The sequence below is a fragment of the Pongo abelii genome, chromosome 20 (assembly GCF_028885655.2).
Source record: "Pongo abelii isolate AG06213 chromosome 20, NHGRI_mPonAbe1-v2.0_pri, whole genome shotgun sequence".
Taxonomy (NCBI): domain Eukaryota; kingdom Metazoa; phylum Chordata; class Mammalia; order Primates; family Hominidae; genus Pongo; species Pongo abelii.
The window spans coordinates 40,029,623-40,048,914 of record NC_072005.2 but is presented as its reverse complement, the minus strand read 5'-3'; the positions used below and the strand labels follow the sequence as shown (position 1 = coordinate 40,048,914).

The following is a 19,292-nucleotide window of genomic DNA, read 5'->3' as shown; positions in this document are numbered from 1 at the left end:
TTTTACTTGTCTTGCTTTATTCCACTTGTAGAATCTCTGGTACAATGTTAGATAGCAATGGTGAAATAGGCATTTTTGTTTAGTATCTGAACTCAAGATGAACTTCTTTTTTGTTTGTTTCTTTCTTTTGCTCTTGATAGCATTTTATCTTATATAAATTGTTAAATTTCACATAATTTTAGGCTTATAAGAAAGTTAAACAACATTTTAAAAGTATTTCTGGTTACTCTTCATTCAGATTCTAAAGGATAGCTTTTGATATTTCACCATTATATAAGAAGTTTAACATAAGATTTTTTTGGTAGATGGTCTTCATTAGATTAAGATATATTATGCTATTCATATTTTCTAAGATAATTTTTAAATTTTTTTTGAGACAAGGTTGTGCTTTGTTACCTGGGCTGAAGTGCAGTGGTGCAGTCATGGCTCACTGCAGCCTCATCCTCCTGGGCTTAAGCGATCCTCCCACCTCAGCCTCCCGAGTAGCTGGGATTTTAGGTGGGTGCCACCATACCTGGCTAATTTTTGTAATTTTTGTAGAGACAGCATTTTGCTGTATTGCCCAACATGATCTTGAACTCCTGGCTCAAGTGATCTGCCCACCTCAGCCTCCCAACATGCTGGAACTATAGGCGTGAGCCACTGCACCCTCTGTAAAGGAATTTTTTAAATCAAGAAAAGATGAATCTTATAACATATCTCACTTGCATTTAATGAAATATGCATACAGTTTTTTCCCTTGGTCTCTGAATGTGTTAAATTACATCAAATAATTTTGTAATTTGAAACCTACTTTGTGTTTCTGGTGTAAATCCTCCTTAATCAGCATATAGTTTTCTTTATTATGTAATTTCATTCACTTTGCCAATATCTTGCATAGAATATTTTGTCTATGTCCTTGAGTGGTTGGATTTTGGTGTCAGGATGATACCAGCTCATTATGAATTGGGGGATGTAGAGGTGATGTATATTTATTCCAACAGGGTTAGTCTTCATTCCATAGCCTGCCTTGTACCCCAGGACCTGACCTTTTCTGGATTGCATCATTGGGCAATGTTGCCCTTTGGTTTTTTTCAGGGCTACAGTTTGGCAGTGGCTGCATTCCTCCTGTGACCTTGGCCTCTCCTGCAGTTACAGGTCTCACTGGATTGTAGAAATGGCTCCTTTTCCTTGCCTTTCATTAGATATGTTGCTCTTGCTTGCCTTGGGTTTCTCACTTTTCTTATTGGTTTCCCTTAACTTTGCTCACAGCACAGCCATAAGCCTGTGAACCAGAAAGTATCTGAGAGAGGTCTCAATCAACTTAGAAAGTATTTTTCAAAGGCTAAGGATGTGCCCATGACATAGATTCAGGAGGTCCTGATGACATGTGCCCAAGGTGGTCAGAGTACAGCTTGCTTTTACACACTTTATGGAGACATAATACATCAATCAGTGCATGTAAGATTTACATTGGTTCCATCTGGAAGGGCAAGAGGACAACTTGAAGTGGGGTTGGGAGGGCATCCAGGTCTTAGGTAGTTTTAAAATTTTTCTGATTGGCAATTGGTTCAAAGAGTTATTGTCAATAAAAACAATGCCTGGGTTGTGATAAGGGTTTGTGGAGACCAGGGTTTTATCCTGCAGATTAAGCCTCCAGGTAGCAGGCTTCAGAGGGAATAGATTGTAAATGTTTCTTATCAGACTTAAGCTCTGTGTTGATGTTAAACCTTGGTCAGCTTTTCCTGAATTGCAAAAGAGAGATGGGTATAATGAGGCAGGTCTGACTCCTCCTTCCATCTTCGCCTGAACTAGTTTTTCAGGTTAACTTTGGAATGCCCTTGGCCAAGAGGAGAGATCCATTCAGATGGTTGGGGGCCTTAGAATTTTTTTGTTTACAGCCATTCATTAAACTCTTGTCCTATATCCTGCATGAGTGTGACATTTCTTTCCTGCAGGAACACTGATTGGTACAGAGAATGTACCCTCATTGTTTATTCTTTGGAAGAATTTACATAAGGTTGAAGTGGTATAAATGCCCGAAGGATTCTTCCTGCCTGCTGCACAAACAAATCAATTCAGGGAGACCGTGGCATTGCAGAGAGTTTAACTGATGGAAGGCTGGCCATGCCATGGGGGAAACAGAGTTAACATCAAAGTGATCTCATTGAAGGCCCAGAGGCTAGGGGTTTTTCAAAGACGCTTGGTGGGCAGGGGGCTAGGGTATGTGGAGTGCTGATTTGTTGGATTGGAGATGAATTCATAGAGAGTTGAAGCTGTCTTTTTGCATGCAGTTCCTTCTGGGTGGGTCCACAGGAACAGCTGGTGAATCTAGGTGGAGCCATTGGTGTTAGACGTACAAAAAAACCTGAAAAGACATCTCAAAAGGCCAATCTCAAGTTCTAAAATAGTGATGGTATCTGCAGAAGTAACTGGAGAAGTTGCATATCTGTGACTGCCAGAATAATTGCTGGCAATTATTTAATGTTTGTTAAATTTAATTTTTTGTTTTATAGCTTTATTAATGTATAATTGACATGTAACAAGTATGTTTATCTAAAGTGTATAATTTGTAACTTTTTTGTGTGTCTGTACTTTGGCCAAATTAAGGCTCCTCTATCCTCCTAGCCTGATGGTCTCTCATTAGCTTTACATAAACAGTTGAGTTTTGGGGAAGTTGAGCTTTAAATATTATCATTTAAAGTATTAACTAAATGTTTCTTTTTAATGTTTCTCTCTTCATTAACCTGTGAAGTTGATTATAATTTTATTTTAAAATCTTGTATATGTTTATTAAATTAATGTTTTGTTTTAAAAGCTTTATTGAAGTATAATTTACATATAACAAGTATGTTTGTCTGAAGTATATAATTTGTAACTTTTGACAGTTGTAAAAATCAGAACAACTACCATAATAATCAAAATAATGAACACATCTCCCAACCAACATCATGTGATCTTCTAAGAGATAAAGTTTTACTTCTTTTTTTTCTGATTTAGATGCCTTTTTTTTCTTGCCTCATTGCTCTGGGTAGGACTTCCAGTACCATGTTAAATATGAGTGGTAAGAGTAGGCATCCTTATCTTGTTCCTGATCTTAGAGGAAATGATTTCAATTTCTCTTTATTGATTATGATGTTAGCAGTGGGTTTTTATATATTACCATATTTGTGTTGAGGTAAGTTCCTTCAATACCTATTTTGTTGATGGTTTCAGTATGAATGGATATTGAATATTATTATCAGGTGCTTTCTCTGCATCTTTTAAGGTGATCCTGTGGTTTTTATTCTTTATTTTGTTAATGTGGAATGTCACATTGATTGATTTGCATATGTTGAACTATTCTTTTATTTCAGGGATAAAGTCTACTTGGTCATATTGTATGATTCTGTTAATGTGTGTTTGAACTTGGTTTTCTACTATGTTATTGAAGATTTACTTGTGGATATTAGACTGTAGCTTTTTTTCTTTTCTTCTTTTGCTTTTATTATTATTTTAAATGGATGCAGTAATAATTGTATATATTTGTGGGTTACAGTGATATTTCAATACATGCATACAATGTGTAATGACCAAAGCAGGGTGATTAGCATATACACCTCCTCAAACGTTGATCATTACTTTGTGTTGGGAACATGCAGTATCTGCTCTTCTAGGTATTTGAAAATATACAATAAATTGTATATTACACTCACCCTACAATCCTATAGAACACTAGAAGTTAGTCTTCCTATCTAGCTGCACTTTCGTGTCCATCCATCAACTTTTGGCTATACTCCCACCTCCCCCAACTACTTCCTGCCTCAAGTAACCATTATTCTACACTCTTCTTCTAGGAGAGCAGCTTTTTTACTTCCATATGTGAGTGAGAACATATAGGATTCATCTTTCTGTACCTGGCTTCTTTTGCTTAAAACAATGACTCCAAGCTCATCCATGTTGCTGCAAATGACAGCATTTTATTCTTTTTCATAGCTAAATCCTATTTCATTGTGTGTGTATACCATATTTTTTTTTCATCTGTTCAAGTGTTCATGGACACTTCAGTTGATTCCATGTTTTGTCTATTGTGAACAGTGCTGCAATAAACATGATAGTGCAGATATCTCTTTGATATACTGATTTCCTTTTGCCTGGATGTGTACCCAGTAATGGGATTGCTTGATCATATGGTAAATCTATTTTTAGTTTTTGAGGAACCCTCATACTGTTTTTCATAATAACTGTTCTAATTTACATTCCCACCAACAGCACACCAGAGTTCCCTCTTCTTTGCTTCCTCACCAGCATTTGGTATCTTTTGTCTTTTCCTAGTAGCCATTCTAACTGGGGTGAGGTGATATCTGAATGTGGTTTTGATTGGCATTTTCCTGATGATAAGTGATGTTGAGCATTTTAAGAATACCTGTTGGTGTCTATGGCCATACCACCCTGAACGTGCCAGATCTCGTCTAAAAATACCTATTGGCCATATGTATATGTCATTTTATGAGAGATGTTTATTCAGCTAATTTATCCATTTTTACATCAGATTACTTGTGGTTTTTCTTCTCGACATTGAATTGAGTTTCTTGTGTATTCTGGATATTAATCCCTTGTTGAATGAATAGTTTACAATTTTTTTGGCCACTCTGCAAGCTGCCTCTTCTCTCTGTTGATTGTTTCATTTGCTGTGCAATAACTTTTTAGTTTAATATAATCCAATTCACCTGTTTTTGCTTTTGTTGCCTGTGCTTTTGGGTTCACCATACATTCTTTGCCCAGATCAGTCTTGTAGTATTTCCCCTATGTTTTCTTCAAGCAGTTTCATAGTTTCAGCTTTTAAGTCTGTAAACTATTTCGAGTTTATTTTATCAATTTAATGAGAGATAGGGGTCTAGTTTCATTTTTTTGGCATATGGATATCCAGTTTTTCAGGCATCGCTGATTGAAGAGACTGTCCATTCACCAGTAAATGTTCTTGGTACCTTCATTGAAAATCACTTGGTTGTAAACAGTTGGATGTGTTTCTGAGTTATCTATTTAGTTTCACTGGTCTATGTGTCTGTTTTTATGCAAGTGCCATGCGGTTTTTTTACTATAGCTTTGTAGTCTATTTTGAAGTCAAGTCATGCCATGCCTCCAGCTTTGTTTTGTTTGCTCAGGATTGCTTAGGCCACTCAGAGTCTTTTGTAGTTTCATATAAATTTTAGGATTATTTTTTCTATTTCTGTGAAGATATCATTGATATTTTCATAGGAATTTCATTGAATCTGCAGATCACTTTTGGTAATATGGTCATTTTCACAATAGCAGTCCTTCTAATTATGAACATGGGATATGTTCTCATTTTTTGGTGTCTTCTTCAATTGATTTCCTCAGTATTTTATAGTTGTGTTGGTAGAGGTCTTCTATGTTCTTTGTTAAATTTATTCTGAAGCATTTCTTTTTTTAATAGCTATTTTATATAAGATTGCTTTCTCAATTTCTTTTCTAATTTGTTGTTGATGTTCAGGAATGGTACTGATTTTAATATGTTGATTTTGCATCCTTCACCTTTAACGAATTTGTTGATCAGTTCTAAGAATTTTTTTGGTGGTGCATTAGGGGTTTTCTTTCTAAGAGATTTTTGGTGGTGCTTTAGGAGTTTTCTGTACATAAGATCGTGTCCTCTGCAAGCAGAGATAATTTGACATCCTCCTTTCCAGTCTGGATGCCCTTTATTTCTTCTTGCCTAATCACTCTGGCTAGGGCTTCCAGTACTATGTTGAATAAAAGTGGTGAAAGTGGACATTATTGCCTTGTTCCAGATCTCAGAGGAAGAGCTTTGTACTTCTTCCTGTTCACTATGATATTGGCTGTGGGTTTGCCATACATTGATTTGCTGTGTTGGGCTACATTCCTTCTATACACAGTTTGTTAAAGAGTTTTTACCATTAAGGACTATTGAATTTTATCATGCTTTTTCCACACCTAATGAGATGATCATATGGTTCTTGTACTCATTCTGTTGGTGTGGTGTGTTCCATTTATTGATTTGTGTATCTGGAAACATTCTTTCATCCCTGGGTTGAATCCCACTTGGTCATGGGGAATGATTACTTTAATGTACTGCTGAATTTGGTTGGCTAGTATTTTGTGGAGAATGTTTACATCTATGTTTATCATGGATATTGGCCTATAGTTTTTTGTTGTGTGTGCTTCTCTGGTTTTGGTATCAGGATAATGTTGGTCTTGCAAAATGAATTTGGAAGAATTCCATACTCTTCAATTTTCTAGAAGAGTTTGAGAAGAATTGCTGTTATTTCTTCCTAAATGTTTGATGGAGTTCTGCAATGAAGCCATTGGAATCTAGACTTTTCTGTGATAGGAGACATTTTATTACAGATTTAATTTCTGACTTGTAATTGGTCTGTTCAGGAGTTTGATTTCTTTTCAGCTCAATCCTGGTAGGTTATATTTTTCCAGGAATTTATAGATTTCTGCTAGATGTTCTAATTTGTTGTCATATTGTTGTTCATAACAGCCTCTACTGAGGGAAAATCTAACCATGGAAAATCAACCCTGGAAGAAGCCCAATTCCACAGTGATGTGGCCACCACCCACGCCACAGGTCCACATACCTGGCTCGGCCAGGTGAGCAGGAGGTTTGGCCAAGGGGCACCAGGAAATCCTCATCTTTGCCGTTGGCTCGGCTGGAAGATCCCCAATCTCCATGGGTTTCTTGGGATTAAAGCAGAAAGGTAAATGTCAGGCCTGGTGAGTTTCCAGGTCTCCGGTATGCTCAGCCCCAGTAGCTGAACCACCCCACAAGGGTCAGGCACTCCACCTCTTGCTCCAGTCCCTCTCTCGCTAGATTTTCTGTCCTCTGCCCTCAATCAATGTGACTCAGTGTCTAGTGAAGTCATGCAGAGCCCATGCTGGAGACACATAGGGCATTTATGACCCAGTTATTGCCCTCAGGACACTTAGGGGATGACTTAGGAGTGGAGGAAGAGGAAATGGTGGGGCTGAGGGTTCACCCTTGACTTGAAGAAGAACAGATGATCAGGCATTGGAATCACCCTGGCAGAGATCAGAGACAAAAAGAAACTTGACAGATGGGGCACAACAGAGTGGAAAGCTGGGGTGCACAGGAAGAGGGCAGTGGGATCAGGTCCCAAGGGCATCAGGCTGGGTCTGCCTGTTCAGCTCCTGGGTTCAAGCGATTCTCCTGCCTCAGCCTCCCGAGTAGCAGAGGTTACAAGCACCTGCCACCACACCCAGCTAAATTTTTTTGTATTTTAGTAGGGACGGGGTTTTATCATGTTGGTCAGGCTGGTCTCAAACTCCTGACCTCAAACAATTCACCCATCTCTGCCTCCCAAAGTGCTGAGATTACAAGCATAAGCAACCATGCCTGGCTGGTTTATTGATTTTTAAACTCCAAATAGTTATTGCAAAAAGTTTTTTTTTCTTTTAAGTAAATTCACAGAAAAAAAGAGAAATCAAAAGTGATGGTGGTGACCAGCAAGAGGAATAATAATTACACATTACACTCATCTCTATGTGTGTGTGTCAGTTCTGTAGAGGTTAACACTGAAACTCCAAACCCAGAAACCAGAGCCTCAAATCTGTGAGTGGAAGGTCTTGAGATGGGCACGTGGAAGTCAAAGGATTTCTCTCTTTTTTCCTTCCCTTTTTGAAGTTATACATAAAAACTGTTTTCCTTCTGTACTGTTCCAGAACTTTTACATACATTCTCAGTCCTAGTTGTGAAAGATCCAGGCTGGGCACAGTGGCTCACATCTGTAATCCCAGCACTTTGGGAGGCCAAGGTGGGCGGATCACGAGGTCAGGAGTTCAAGACCAGCCTGGCCAACATGGTGAAACCCTGTCTCTACTAAAGATACAAAAAATCAGCTGGGCTTGGTGGCACATGCCTGTAATCCCAGCTACTTGGGAGGCTGAGGCAGGAGAATTCCTTGAACCCAAGAGCCAGAGGTTGCAGCGAGCTGAGATCATGCCACTGCACTCCAGCCTGGGTGACAAAGCAAGACTCCATCTCAAAATAAAATAAATAAATAAATAAATAAATAAAATCATAAAATAAAAAATGATCCAAAGAGAAAGAAACTCAATTTGCAGTCCAACACAAAGAGGGGAATTTCTAAAATAAATAATGCAACACATTCTTTTTGCATTTAAAAAATTCATTTTAATAACCAAAAAAGTATGAAGTTTAAAATATTAAAGAGTAATATATTAAAACTGTGGAAAAAAGGAAAAAGATGCATCACAAAATTTTAACATTAATACAAAGATCATAATTTAACATAATATATTCTGTGGATTTGCCATCCAGATAAATATGAACAAAATTAATTTAAAAAGCATAGCTTGGCAATAAATATGTTTTGATTAAAGGACATTGTAATTTTAAGAAATTATTCAATTACATGACAACTTACAGATTATGGGTAGACTCATGGTAACCAGACAAATATTCTCTAACATTTTCCTTATTCTTTCAAACACATGTGAAATGCTTTTGCATCCTCAGAGAACTTACATCAACAGCTTCTTTGTCCAAAATTTCTCAGGACATTTTTAACTATTCATTAACTTATAGTTGAAACTCATGGCCTTTGATTGTTAAAAGCTGACTCTTATGTGTGTCTGAATTAAATAACATGAGATTTATTCTTGTCTTTATCTCCATGGATTTAAAGTCCACCTACATGTTGAAAGCATGTATTTTTGTCTCCAGGCCTCACTCTCCCATGGGCTCCAAACTAGCGTGTCTCAAGTTCTCTGTGTCTCATCCTCCTGGGTGGCTAATGGATGTCTTGATTGGAAACTTATCCGGGCCAGCGTGGGATTCTGGATCTTTGCCCTAAACCTGCTTCTCCCCAGGCTTCACCTCTCAGCAGTGGCATTGCATCCACCCAGCTGCTCCAGCCCAACGTGACCTCCTTCCCCACCGCCCCTTGTTCCAGGTGCACTGGCCGTTTCTCCAACACACTAAACCCTTTCTCCTCATGCTGCATTCTCTGCCCCAGACCTTCACCTGGTGGCTGCCTCAGGTTCTTCAGGACTCAGGGGAGATGTCTCCTCACGTGCCTTCTGGGACCACTTGACCCAATGTGGCACCCGAAGCCAGTCCCACTCGATCCCATTTCCCTGTTGGGTGGTCCGTGTGGTTCTCATCACTATTACAATTTTCTTCAGCTTTACAACCCTCTCTTCACCTTGGATGTGAACTTCGGGGAAGTAGCGCCCTCATCTGCCTTGTTCTCCATGGGGTGTCCGGCTCTGGGAAAAGGCCTGATGTGTGGCAGGGGGACACTCCTTCCCTGGCTGAGTGCATGGGTGATGACTGGGACAGACAGTGTGTTAAGTGATGCCAATTCTGGGGACAAAGGCAAGAAGATGTGGCCTGAGATGGGGGCCAGAAATGTCTGACCCGGGAGGAAATGACAGCTGAGAGGTGACAAAAAGAACGAATGGAGGGGAGAAAGGACATTTGGGGCAGTGAGAGTCTCGGAGGGAGACGGAGGAGTTTAGGGCAGTATGAGCTGATGGGCACAGGTGACCGTTGCCCAGAAGATCCAAGGAGCCTGCGGAAAGGGCCTGAGGTTTGGGGAGGGACCTCCCCCTGAGGGAGTTGATGGAGCCTCATCAATATATTGAAGGCCACTGAGACCTCCAGCGAGGACGAAATCAACTGAGGGGTGAAGTGGGACAGAGGCCCCATGCCTGAGAGTGGTGCTCATTCCCTGTGACCTCAGTGTCCCCTCTCATGGTCACATGGCCACAGAGACCCCCACAGCCTCGTGCAGATTGCCTGGTCCCAATAGCCCAGAAGCAGAGCTGAGCTGCAGGTATTTATGGGGACACTGAGGCCTGTGACTCAGTCAGGAGGGCAAGGTTTCCCAGCCTCCAGCATCCTGAGTCCTGGGGGGGTTGGGTCAAGGCGGGGTGGGGTTGTGGTGTAGGGGTAGAGAGAAGGAGGACTTGGGTAGGAGGAGATGGAGGATTGTGTTAGGGTTGATTTCATGGGCTCAGAAAACACGTATGTGTACACATTCCTGTTGAGTTCTTCCTCCATCACATAATTTCACAGGCAGACCCTGGTTACACACTACACATGCGGTCACAGCCAACTCCACAGAGATGCCAGAATACAGAGCTGAACTGCAGGTGTTTATTGGGGATTGTTTGTTGATGGACAGAGTCAGGCCAGGAGTGTGGGGAGCCCCGAGGAAGGGAGGGCCAGGTGGGCTGCAGGGGTCCTCAGATCAGAAGGAAGTATCTACACATCTTTGCAGTCATCGCTGATGATGATCCTAGGCTGTTGGGAAAGAAATAAAGTGGGGACCTGGGAGCCTCTGTGAAAGCATCCCCGGACCCATCATTACCACCCAGTCCCAGAGGTCAGAGGAGCTCCTTAAGGTCTGTCCATTTCTTAGGGATCCCAGGCTCTGGACAAACACGGTGAGTGTGGGTTGTGACTCCTGCTTGAGTGTGACTCTGCATGTGTTGGTGTAACACACATGTATGCATGTGCCTGTGCAGGCATGGAGTGTGTGTGTTGCTGTTAACAGCATCCTGTGTGAGTGTGTGTTGCTGTGTGCTCATGATCAGTGCATTGATGCAGTGATTGTGGTTCCCTGTGTCCCTGGGCCTCTCCCAGGCACCAGGGGCAGAGGTTCTCCCCTTGCAGGGTTGCAGTGTCTGGGTTCAGGGCTGAAAAAGAGGAGGCCAGAGGCCCTGTTGGGGTCTGTGGGGGCCTTCATCTGATCATGAGCATCCTGGGATGTGGCTTCCTGCTCAGGATATGGCAAGCAGGAAGGGAAGTTAAGTGCGGGACACAAGGCCTGGGACTTGTGGCCGTGCAGCATGTGCAGGTTCCCCAGGGCACACTCACCATTATTCCAACAACAGCAAGCCTTTCTGGGAATGAAACAGAGGAAAAGCATTGCTGGAACTTGAGGAAGTACTCCTCTGTCAGGGGGCTGGGGTTGTATTGAGCAAGCTCCTGCTTCAGGTCCTCTGGGTATGCAAAAGCAACTCTCCCAAACAACTTATAGAAATCCAGGCAGGCATCCCCTGTGGTGGATGAGGCAAGATAAGAAAGCAGCAGAGGTCAGAATTCACTGAAACCTCCCATGGCAAATGCCTGCAACAGTGACAGCTGAGACCCTAGGATGGCAATGACAGTGAAGGAGCAGGGCCACCTGTTTCCTCCAAGCCCTGCCCGCCTCTTTCTCACCCAGCTGGATGCTGCAGATCAGAGCCAGCCGAAGAGCACAGGTGGTGGGTGTCATCCTCATGACAGTGGAGTCTGGTCCCAGCAGGCACAGAAAGGGAATCAGCCATGGGTGAGCTTTATGTATATCTGGACAACTGACACACACCTTTGTGTGTGTGTGTGTGTGTGTGTGTGTGTGTCTGTGTCTGTGTGTGTCTGTGTATGCACATAAGTGGGGTCAGAGCAGGTCTGCAGAGAGAACCAGGACCCTGGGCTATGCTGTTGGGCTGGCAGCATATCAGGAACTCAGCTCAGCCTGCAGTGGGAGGGGTTGGGTGTTGGCGTGACATTCTCTGTCCTCCCTGGAGTGTCCTGGGATTGGGAACAGGCTGAGCACTGTGGTGTGAGCCCGCAGGTCTGTGTGTGCATGTGTGCCCAGGAGCCCCTGGGGCATGACCCTGTGTCTTGGCAAATGTATCTACACATGGCATCCCCTAGATCAGAATCTGCCACTGAGCCCAGGCTCAACAAACATTTGCTAAGTGAGTTTGTCTGAATGTTTGCCTGTGCATTTATTGTCCCTTCACAAAGATATTTTTGGGTAGACATCTGGGTTCGTGTGTGTGTTTCTCCCTGTGTCTGCATTCACGTCCAGCACCTGGGCATGCAGTGGAAGGAGAACAGGCTCTGGACTGCACACTTGGGTGAGGCCCTTTGAGCTCTGAAGACACAGAAATTTGGCTTGCTCATCTGTGAAACTGACAGCAATTCCCACCTCCCAAGTTCGTATTTCAATGTATATGAAGCCCCTCACACAGGTTCTGCAAAGGGGGCACTCAGTTAATAGTACTTATTACATATGGGCCTTTCATAAAATACTGTGTTAATTATAAATGTTTCTACTTGCATCAAAATTATGTGAGTCCATGGAAATGTCCTAAGTGTCCGTCAGCACATAAATGAATACATGTGATGTATGAATATAATTTAGCCAAAAAGATGAACTTTTTCTATATGTGTGACATGGCTGACACTTGAGAAGAAATAAAATGAAGTGAAATAAGCCAGATGCAAAAAAGGACAAATGTTCTATGGTTTCACTTACATGAGTTACCCAGAATAAGCAACTAACTCTATAAGACAGAAGTAGAAGAGAGGTTACAAGGGGGCAGGGCAGGGCCTGGGGAGTTATTTATTGATGGGTACAGAGTTTTTGTTTGAAATGATGAAAAAGTTTTGGACATCGATAGTGGTGATGGTGGCACAACATTGAGAATTTACTTAATGCCACTGAACTATACACTTAAAGTTAAAATGATTTAACTTCATGCTATGTATATTTTACCAGAGTAAAAAAAAAAAAAAAAAAAAAAAAGGCTGGGGCTGGGCAAGGTGGTGCTCACCAGTAACCCCAGTGCTTTGGGAGGTTGAGGCAGAAGGATCTCTTGAGGCCAGAAGTTTGAGACCACCTTGGGCAACATAGTGAGACCCTGTCTCTACAAACAAAATTTTTATTTTAGGCACTATCTGTTGACTTTCCAATATTGAAGGTGAAGAGGAAGATTTAGTTATCTGTCTGCTCTTATGCCATGTTACCCATCATCAATACAGTTCTGCAAAACTTTGGTTGTTGATATAATCATAAATCATAAATCACAAATCTTCTGTTGTTGATGTACTCATAAAGGCATAAATGTTATTCACAGCTGGGATATATAGTACATTGTAATTACCTTTCCTTCCTTCTTGTACAGCCTTTTTTCTTTATCTGTAGAAAGTAATTGTCTTCTTTTTTTTCTTCTTAACTTCCTAACTTCTTGTGGATAATTACACCCCTCATTGTCCAGCTTTATCTTTATCAGGTGTTCTACCACTTTTTCTCCTTAAATAAATATTTTTTTGAAATTTTTACTCAAATTTGGACTATCCCCACTGAATAGAAATTGTCTAATGTTCTCCTTTTACCATCATTCTAGGAATACCTTTTTTTTTATTGATACATAATATTTTTCATGTTTATGGAGTACATGTGGTATTTTGTTACAGGCATAGAATGTGTAATGATAAGGTCAGGGTATTTGAAGGGTCCATCACTTGGAGTATTTATCACTTCTATGCATTGGGAACAATTCAAGTCCTCCCTTCCGGCTACTTTGAAATACACAATGTTTGGTTGTTAACTATGGTCACTCTATTTTGCTATCAAATAATAGAACTTATGCCTTTTATCTAACTGTATGCTTTCATCCATTAATCTCTCTGTCTTCATCACCCTCCACCCACACCCTTCCCAGCCTGTAATGTCTACCCTTCTACTCTCTACCTTTATGAGATCGGCTTTTCTAGCTCCCACACATGAGTGAGTGCATGTGGTATTTGTCTTTCTATGCCTGGGTTATTTCAAATAACATAATTTTCTCCAGTTCCATTCATGTTGCTGCAAAAGACATGATTTCACTCTTTTTTTTATAGTAATAATATAGGGATAGTATTCCATTGTGTATATGTACCAGATTTTCTTTATCCATTCACCCACTGATGGACACTTAGGTTGACTGAGTATCTTGGCTATTGTGAACAGTGCTGTGATAAACATACAAGTGCAGGAATCCCTTTGATAGACTGATTTCCTCCGCTTTAGAAAGATACCTGGTAGTGGGATTGCTGGATTGTATGATAGTTTTAGTTTTAGTTTTCTGAGAAATGTCCATACTGTTTTCCATAGTGACTGTGCTAATTTACATTCCCACCAATAGTATCTAAGAGTTCATTTTTCTCCATATCCTCACTAGCGTCTGTTATTTTTTGTCCTTTTAATAACAGCCATTCTAACTTGGGTGAAGTGATATTGCATTGTTTTTTATTTGTATTTCTCTGATAATTTGTGATTCTGAGCATTTTTTTCAAATACGTGTTGGTCACTTGTATGTCTTCTTTAGAGAGATGTTGGTTCATGTCCTTTGCCCATTTTTTTTTTCTTGAGACACAGTCTCAAAGCCCAGGCTGGAGTGCAGTGGTGCAATCTCGACTCACTGCAACCTCCACCTCCTGGGTTCAAGCAATTCCCTGCCTCAGCCTCCCAAGTAGCTGGGATTACAAGGACCCGCAACCATGCCCGGCTAATTTTTTTGTATTTTTAGTAGAGACAGGGTTTCACCATGTTGGCCAGGCTGGTCTTGAACTCCTGACCTCGTGAGCCACCTGCCTTGGCTTCCCAAAGTGCTGGGATTACAGGCGTGAGCCACCAGGCCCAGCCCCTTTGCCCACTTTTAATGGGATTGTTTTTGGTGGTGTTTCAGTTCCTCCAACACAATCTGTTTTGAAGAAAACCTCACGTATGTGCCATGGTACAATCTTTCAGCAGCTCCCTATGTTTTAGGGCCCACAAAGGTGGAGGGGCTCTCCTGTGGGTAGCATTGCAGGAGTCCCCAGTGATACTGAGGACACTGAGGGTCTCCCCCTAGCCCTTTGCCTTTATAGAAAAGAAAAACAAAATCCTTTGAGACAGAACTGATCTTTTATCGTCTACTCAACTAAATTGCGCAGAAAGAGAAGCTGGAAGCCTGACTGGTAAGAAGTTTTTACCCTTTTTGCCAGCTTGTCAGCTTCCTGGGTTTCCTTCACTGCAGCTTCCAAAACAGCAGAGTGGCATTGGAGACCCTGCTTGCTGCACCAAAACTGGGGGAACAAGGCTCTTGGCCCCTGAAGGGTTTACTGTAAATCACTGACATGAGGAAGATTGATTTTTATTTTATTTTTTTATTTTTATTTTTATTTTTATTTTATTATTATTATACTTTAAGTTTTAGGGTACATGTGCACAATGTGCAGGTTAGTTACATATGCGTACATGTGCCATGCTGGTGTGCTGCACCCATTAACTCGTCATTTAGCATTAGGTATATCTCCTAAAGCTATCCCTCCCCCCTCACCCTACCCCACAACAGTCCCCAGAGTGTGATGTTCCCCTTCCTGTGTCCATGTGTTCTCATTGTTCAATTCCCACCTATGAGTGAGAATATGCGGTGTTTGGTTTTTTGCTCTTGTGATAGTTTACTGAGAATGATGATTTCCAATTTCATCCATGTCCCTAACAAAGGACATGAACTCATCATTTTTTATGGCTGCATAGTATTCCATGGTGTATATGTGCCACATTTTCTTTTTTTTAAATTTATTTATTTATTTATTATTATTTAGGTTTTAGGGTACATGTGCACAATGTGCAGGTTAGTTACATATGTATACATGTGCCATGTTGGTGCACTGCACCCACTAACTCGTCATCTAGCATTAGGTATATCTCCCAATGCTATCCTTCCCCCTCCCCCCACCCCACAACAGTCCCCAGAGTGTGATGTTCCCCTTCCTGTGTCTATGTGTTCTCATTGTTCAATTCCCACCTACAAGTGAGAATATGTGGTGTTTGGTTTTTTGTTCTTGTGATAGTTTACTGAGAATGATGATTTCCAATTTCATCCATGTCCCTACAAAGGACACAAACTCATCATTTTTTATGGCTGCATAATATTCCATGGAGTATATGTGCCACATTTTCTTAATCCAGTCTATCATTGTTGGACATTTCTGTTGGTTCCAAGTCTTTGCTATTGTCAATAATGCTGCAATAAACATACGTGTGCATGTGTCTTTATAGCAGCATGATTTATAGTCCTTTGGGTATATACCCAGTAATGGGATGGCTGGGTCAAATGGAATTTCTAGTTCTAGATCCCTGAGGAATCGCCACACTGACTTCCACAATGGTTGAACTAGTTTACAGTCCCACCAACAGTGTAAAAGTGTTCTAATTTCTCCACATCCTCTCCAGCACCTGTTGTTTCCTGACTTTTTAATGATTGCCATTCTAACTGGTGTGAGATGGTATCTCCTTGTGGTTTTGATTTGCATTTCTCTGATGGCCAGTGAGGGTGAGCATTTATTCATGTGTCTGTTGGCTGCATAAATCTCTTCTTTTGAGAAGTGTCTGTTCATGTCCTTCACCCACTTTTTGATGGGGTTGTTTTTTTCTTGTAAATTTGTTTGAGGTCATTGTAGATTCTGGATATTAGCCCTTTGTCAGATGAGTAGGTTGCGAAAATTTTCTCCCATTTTGTAGGTTGCCTGTTCACTCTGATGGTAGTTTCTTTTGCTGTGCAGAAGCTCTTTAGTTTAATTAGATCCCATTTGTCAATTTTGGCTTTTGTTGCCATTGCTTTTGGTGTTTTAGACATGAAGTCCTTGCCCATGCCTGTGTCCTGAATGGTAATGCCTAGGTTTTCTTCTAGGGTTTTTATGGTTTTAGGTCTAACATTTAAGTCTTTAATCCATCTTGAATTGATTTTTGTATAAGGTGTAAGGAAGGGATCCAGTTTCAGCTTTCTACATATGGCTAGCCAGTTTTCCCAGCACCATTTATTAAAAAGGGAATCCTTTCCCCATTGCTTGATTTTCTCAGGTTTGTCAAAGATCAGATAGTTGTAGATATGTGGCATTATTTCTGAGGGCTCTGTTCTGTTCCATTGATCTATATCTCTGTTTTAGTACCAGTACCATGCTGTTTTGGTTACTGTAGCCTTGTAGTATAGTTTGAAGTCAGGTAGTGTGATGCCTCCAGCTTTGTTCTTTTGGCTTAGGATTGACTTGGTGATGCAGGCTCTTTTTTGGTTCCATATGAGCTTTAAGTTACTTTTTCCAATTCTGTGAAGAAAGTCATTGGTAGCTTGATGGGGATGGCATTGAATCTATAAATTACCTTGGGCAGTATGGCCATTTTCATGATATTGATTCTTCCTACCCATGAGCATGGAATGTTCTTCCATTTGTTTGTATCCTCTTTTATTTCATTGAGCAGTGGTTTGTAGTTCTCCTTGAAGAGGTCCTTCATGTCCCTTGTAAGTTGGATTCCTAAGTATTTTATTCTCTTTGAAGCAATTATGAATGGGAGTCCACTCATGATTTGGCTCTCTGTTTGTCTGTTGTTGGTGTATAAGAATGCTTGTGATTTTTGTACATTGATTTTGTATCCTGAGACTTTGCTGAAGTTGCTTATCAGCTTAAGGAGATTTTGGGCTGAGACAATGGGGTTTTCTAGATATACAATCATGTTGTCTGCAAACAGGGACAATTTGACTTTTTCTTTTCCTAATTGAATACCCGTTATTTCCTTCTCCCGCCTAATTGCCCTGGCCAGAACTTCCAACACTATGTTGAATAGGAGTGGTGAGAGAGGGCATCCCTGTCTTGTGCCAGTTTTCAAAGGGAATGCTTCCAGTTTTTGCCCATTCAGTATGATATTGGTTGTGGGTTTGTCATAGATAGCTCTTATTATTTTGAGATATGTCCCATCAATACCTAATTTATTGAGAGTTTTTAGCATGAAGGGTTGTTGAATTTTGTCAAAGGCCTTTTCTGCATCTATTGAGATAATCATGTGGTTTTTGTCTTTGGTTCTGTTTATATGCTAGATTACATTTATTGATTTGCATATATTGAACCAGCCTTGCATCCCAGGGATGAAGCCCACTTGATCATGGTGGATAAGCTTTTTGATGTGCTGCTGGATTCGGTTTGCCAGTATTTTATTGAGGATTTTTGCATCAATGTTCATCAAGGATATTGGTCTAAAATTCTTTTTTGGTTCTGTCTCTGCCCGGCTTTGGTATCAGGATGATGCTGGCCTCATAAAATGAGTTAGGGAGGATTTCCTCTTTTTCTATTGATTGGAATAGTTTCAGAAGGAATGGTACCAGTTCCTCCTTCTACCTCTGGTAGAATTCGGCTGTGAATCCATCTGGTCCTGGAGTCTTTTTTGTTGGCAAGCTATTGATTATTGACACAATTTCAGCTCCTGTTATTGGTCTATTCAGAGATTCAACTTCTTCCTGGTTTAGTCTTGAGAGAGTGTATGTGTCAAGGAATTTATCCATTTCTTCTAGATTTTCTAGTTTATTTGCATAGAGGTGTTTGTAGTATTCTCTGATGGTAGTTTGTATTTCTGTGGGATCGGTGGTGATATCTCCTTTATCATTTTTTATTGCATCTATTTGATTCCTCTCTCTCTTTTTCTTTATTAGTCTTGCTAGCGGTCTATCAATTTTGTTGATCCTTTCAAAAAACCAGCTCCTGGATTCATTAATTTTTTGAAGGGTTTTTTGTCTCTTTCCTTCAGTTCTGCTGTGATTTTAGTTATTTCTTGCCTTCTGCTAGCTTTTGAATGTGTTTGCTCTTGCTTTTCTAGTTCTTTTAATTGTGATGTTAGGGTGTCAATTTTGGATCTTTCCTGCTTTCTTTTGTGGGCATTTAGTGCTATAAATTTCCCTCTACACACTGCTTTGAATGCCTCCCAGAGATTCTGGTATGTTGTGTCTTTGTTCTCGTTGGTTTCAAAGAACATCTTTATCTCTGCCTTCATTTCGTTATGTACCCAGTAGTCATTCAGGAGCAGGTTGTTCAGTTTCCATGTAGTTGAGTGGTTTTGAGTGAGATTCTTAATCCTGAGTTCTAGCTTGATTGCACTGTGATCTGAGAGATAGTTTGTTATAATTTCTGTTCTTTTACATTTGCTGAGGAGAGCTTTACTTCCAAGTATGTGGTCAATTTTGGAATAGGTGTGGTGTGGTGCTGAAAAAAATGTATATTCTGTTGATTTGGGGTGGAGAGTTCTGTAGATGTCTATTAGGTCCTCTTGGTGCAGCACTGAGTTCAATTCCTGGGTATCCTTGTTGACTTTCTGTCTCGTTGATCTATCTAATGTTGACAGTGGGGTGTTAAAGTCTCCCATTATTAATGTGTGAGAGTCTAAGTCTCTTTGTAGGTCACTCAGGATGTGCTTTATGAATCTGGGTGCTCCTGTATTGGGTGCATATATATGTAGGATAGTTAGCTCTTCTTGTTGAATTGATCCCTTTACCATTATGTAATGGCCTTCTTTGTCTCTTTTGATCTTTGTTGGTTTAAAGTCTGTTTTATCAGAGACTAGGATTGCAACCCCTGCCTTTTTTTGTTTTCCATTTGCTTGGTAGATCTTCCTCCACCCTTTTATTTTGAGCCTATGTGTGTCTCTGCACATAAGATGGGTTTCCTGAATACAGCACACTGA

General features: G+C 40.7%; 1 protein-coding gene and 1 long non-coding RNA gene across 4 annotated transcripts in view; one reads left to right on the top strand and one right to left on the bottom strand.

The window, feature by feature from the left end:
- SCGB2B2 (secretoglobin family 2B member 2) overlaps positions 1-19,292 on the top strand; it is a 178,987-nt gene that overhangs the window by 99,304 nt on the left and 60,391 nt on the right. The window contains exons 2-3 of one of the 3 annotated variants that reach the window (XR_008516232.2): positions 6,485-6,701; positions 8,708-10,194. The exons of 1 other annotated variant lie outside the window; for it this stretch is intronic. The gene's annotated coding sequence lies outside the window, so the exon portion shown is untranslated. Of the gene's footprint in view, positions 1-6,484; positions 6,702-8,707; positions 10,195-19,292 lie in introns of those variants that run through there. One more of the 3 variants, XR_010138481.1, reaches the window with a different exon arrangement.
- The window catches only part of LOC129051766 (uncharacterized), an 80,439-nt gene continuing 71,296 nt past the window's right edge, over positions 10,150-19,292 (bottom strand). The window contains exons 3-4 of the long non-coding RNA XR_008516233.2: positions 10,868-11,049; positions 10,150-10,291 (exon numbers count right to left, since the gene is read on the bottom strand). This is a non-coding gene — a long non-coding RNA (uncharacterized LOC129051766). The remainder of the gene's footprint in view (positions 10,292-10,867; positions 11,050-19,292) is intronic.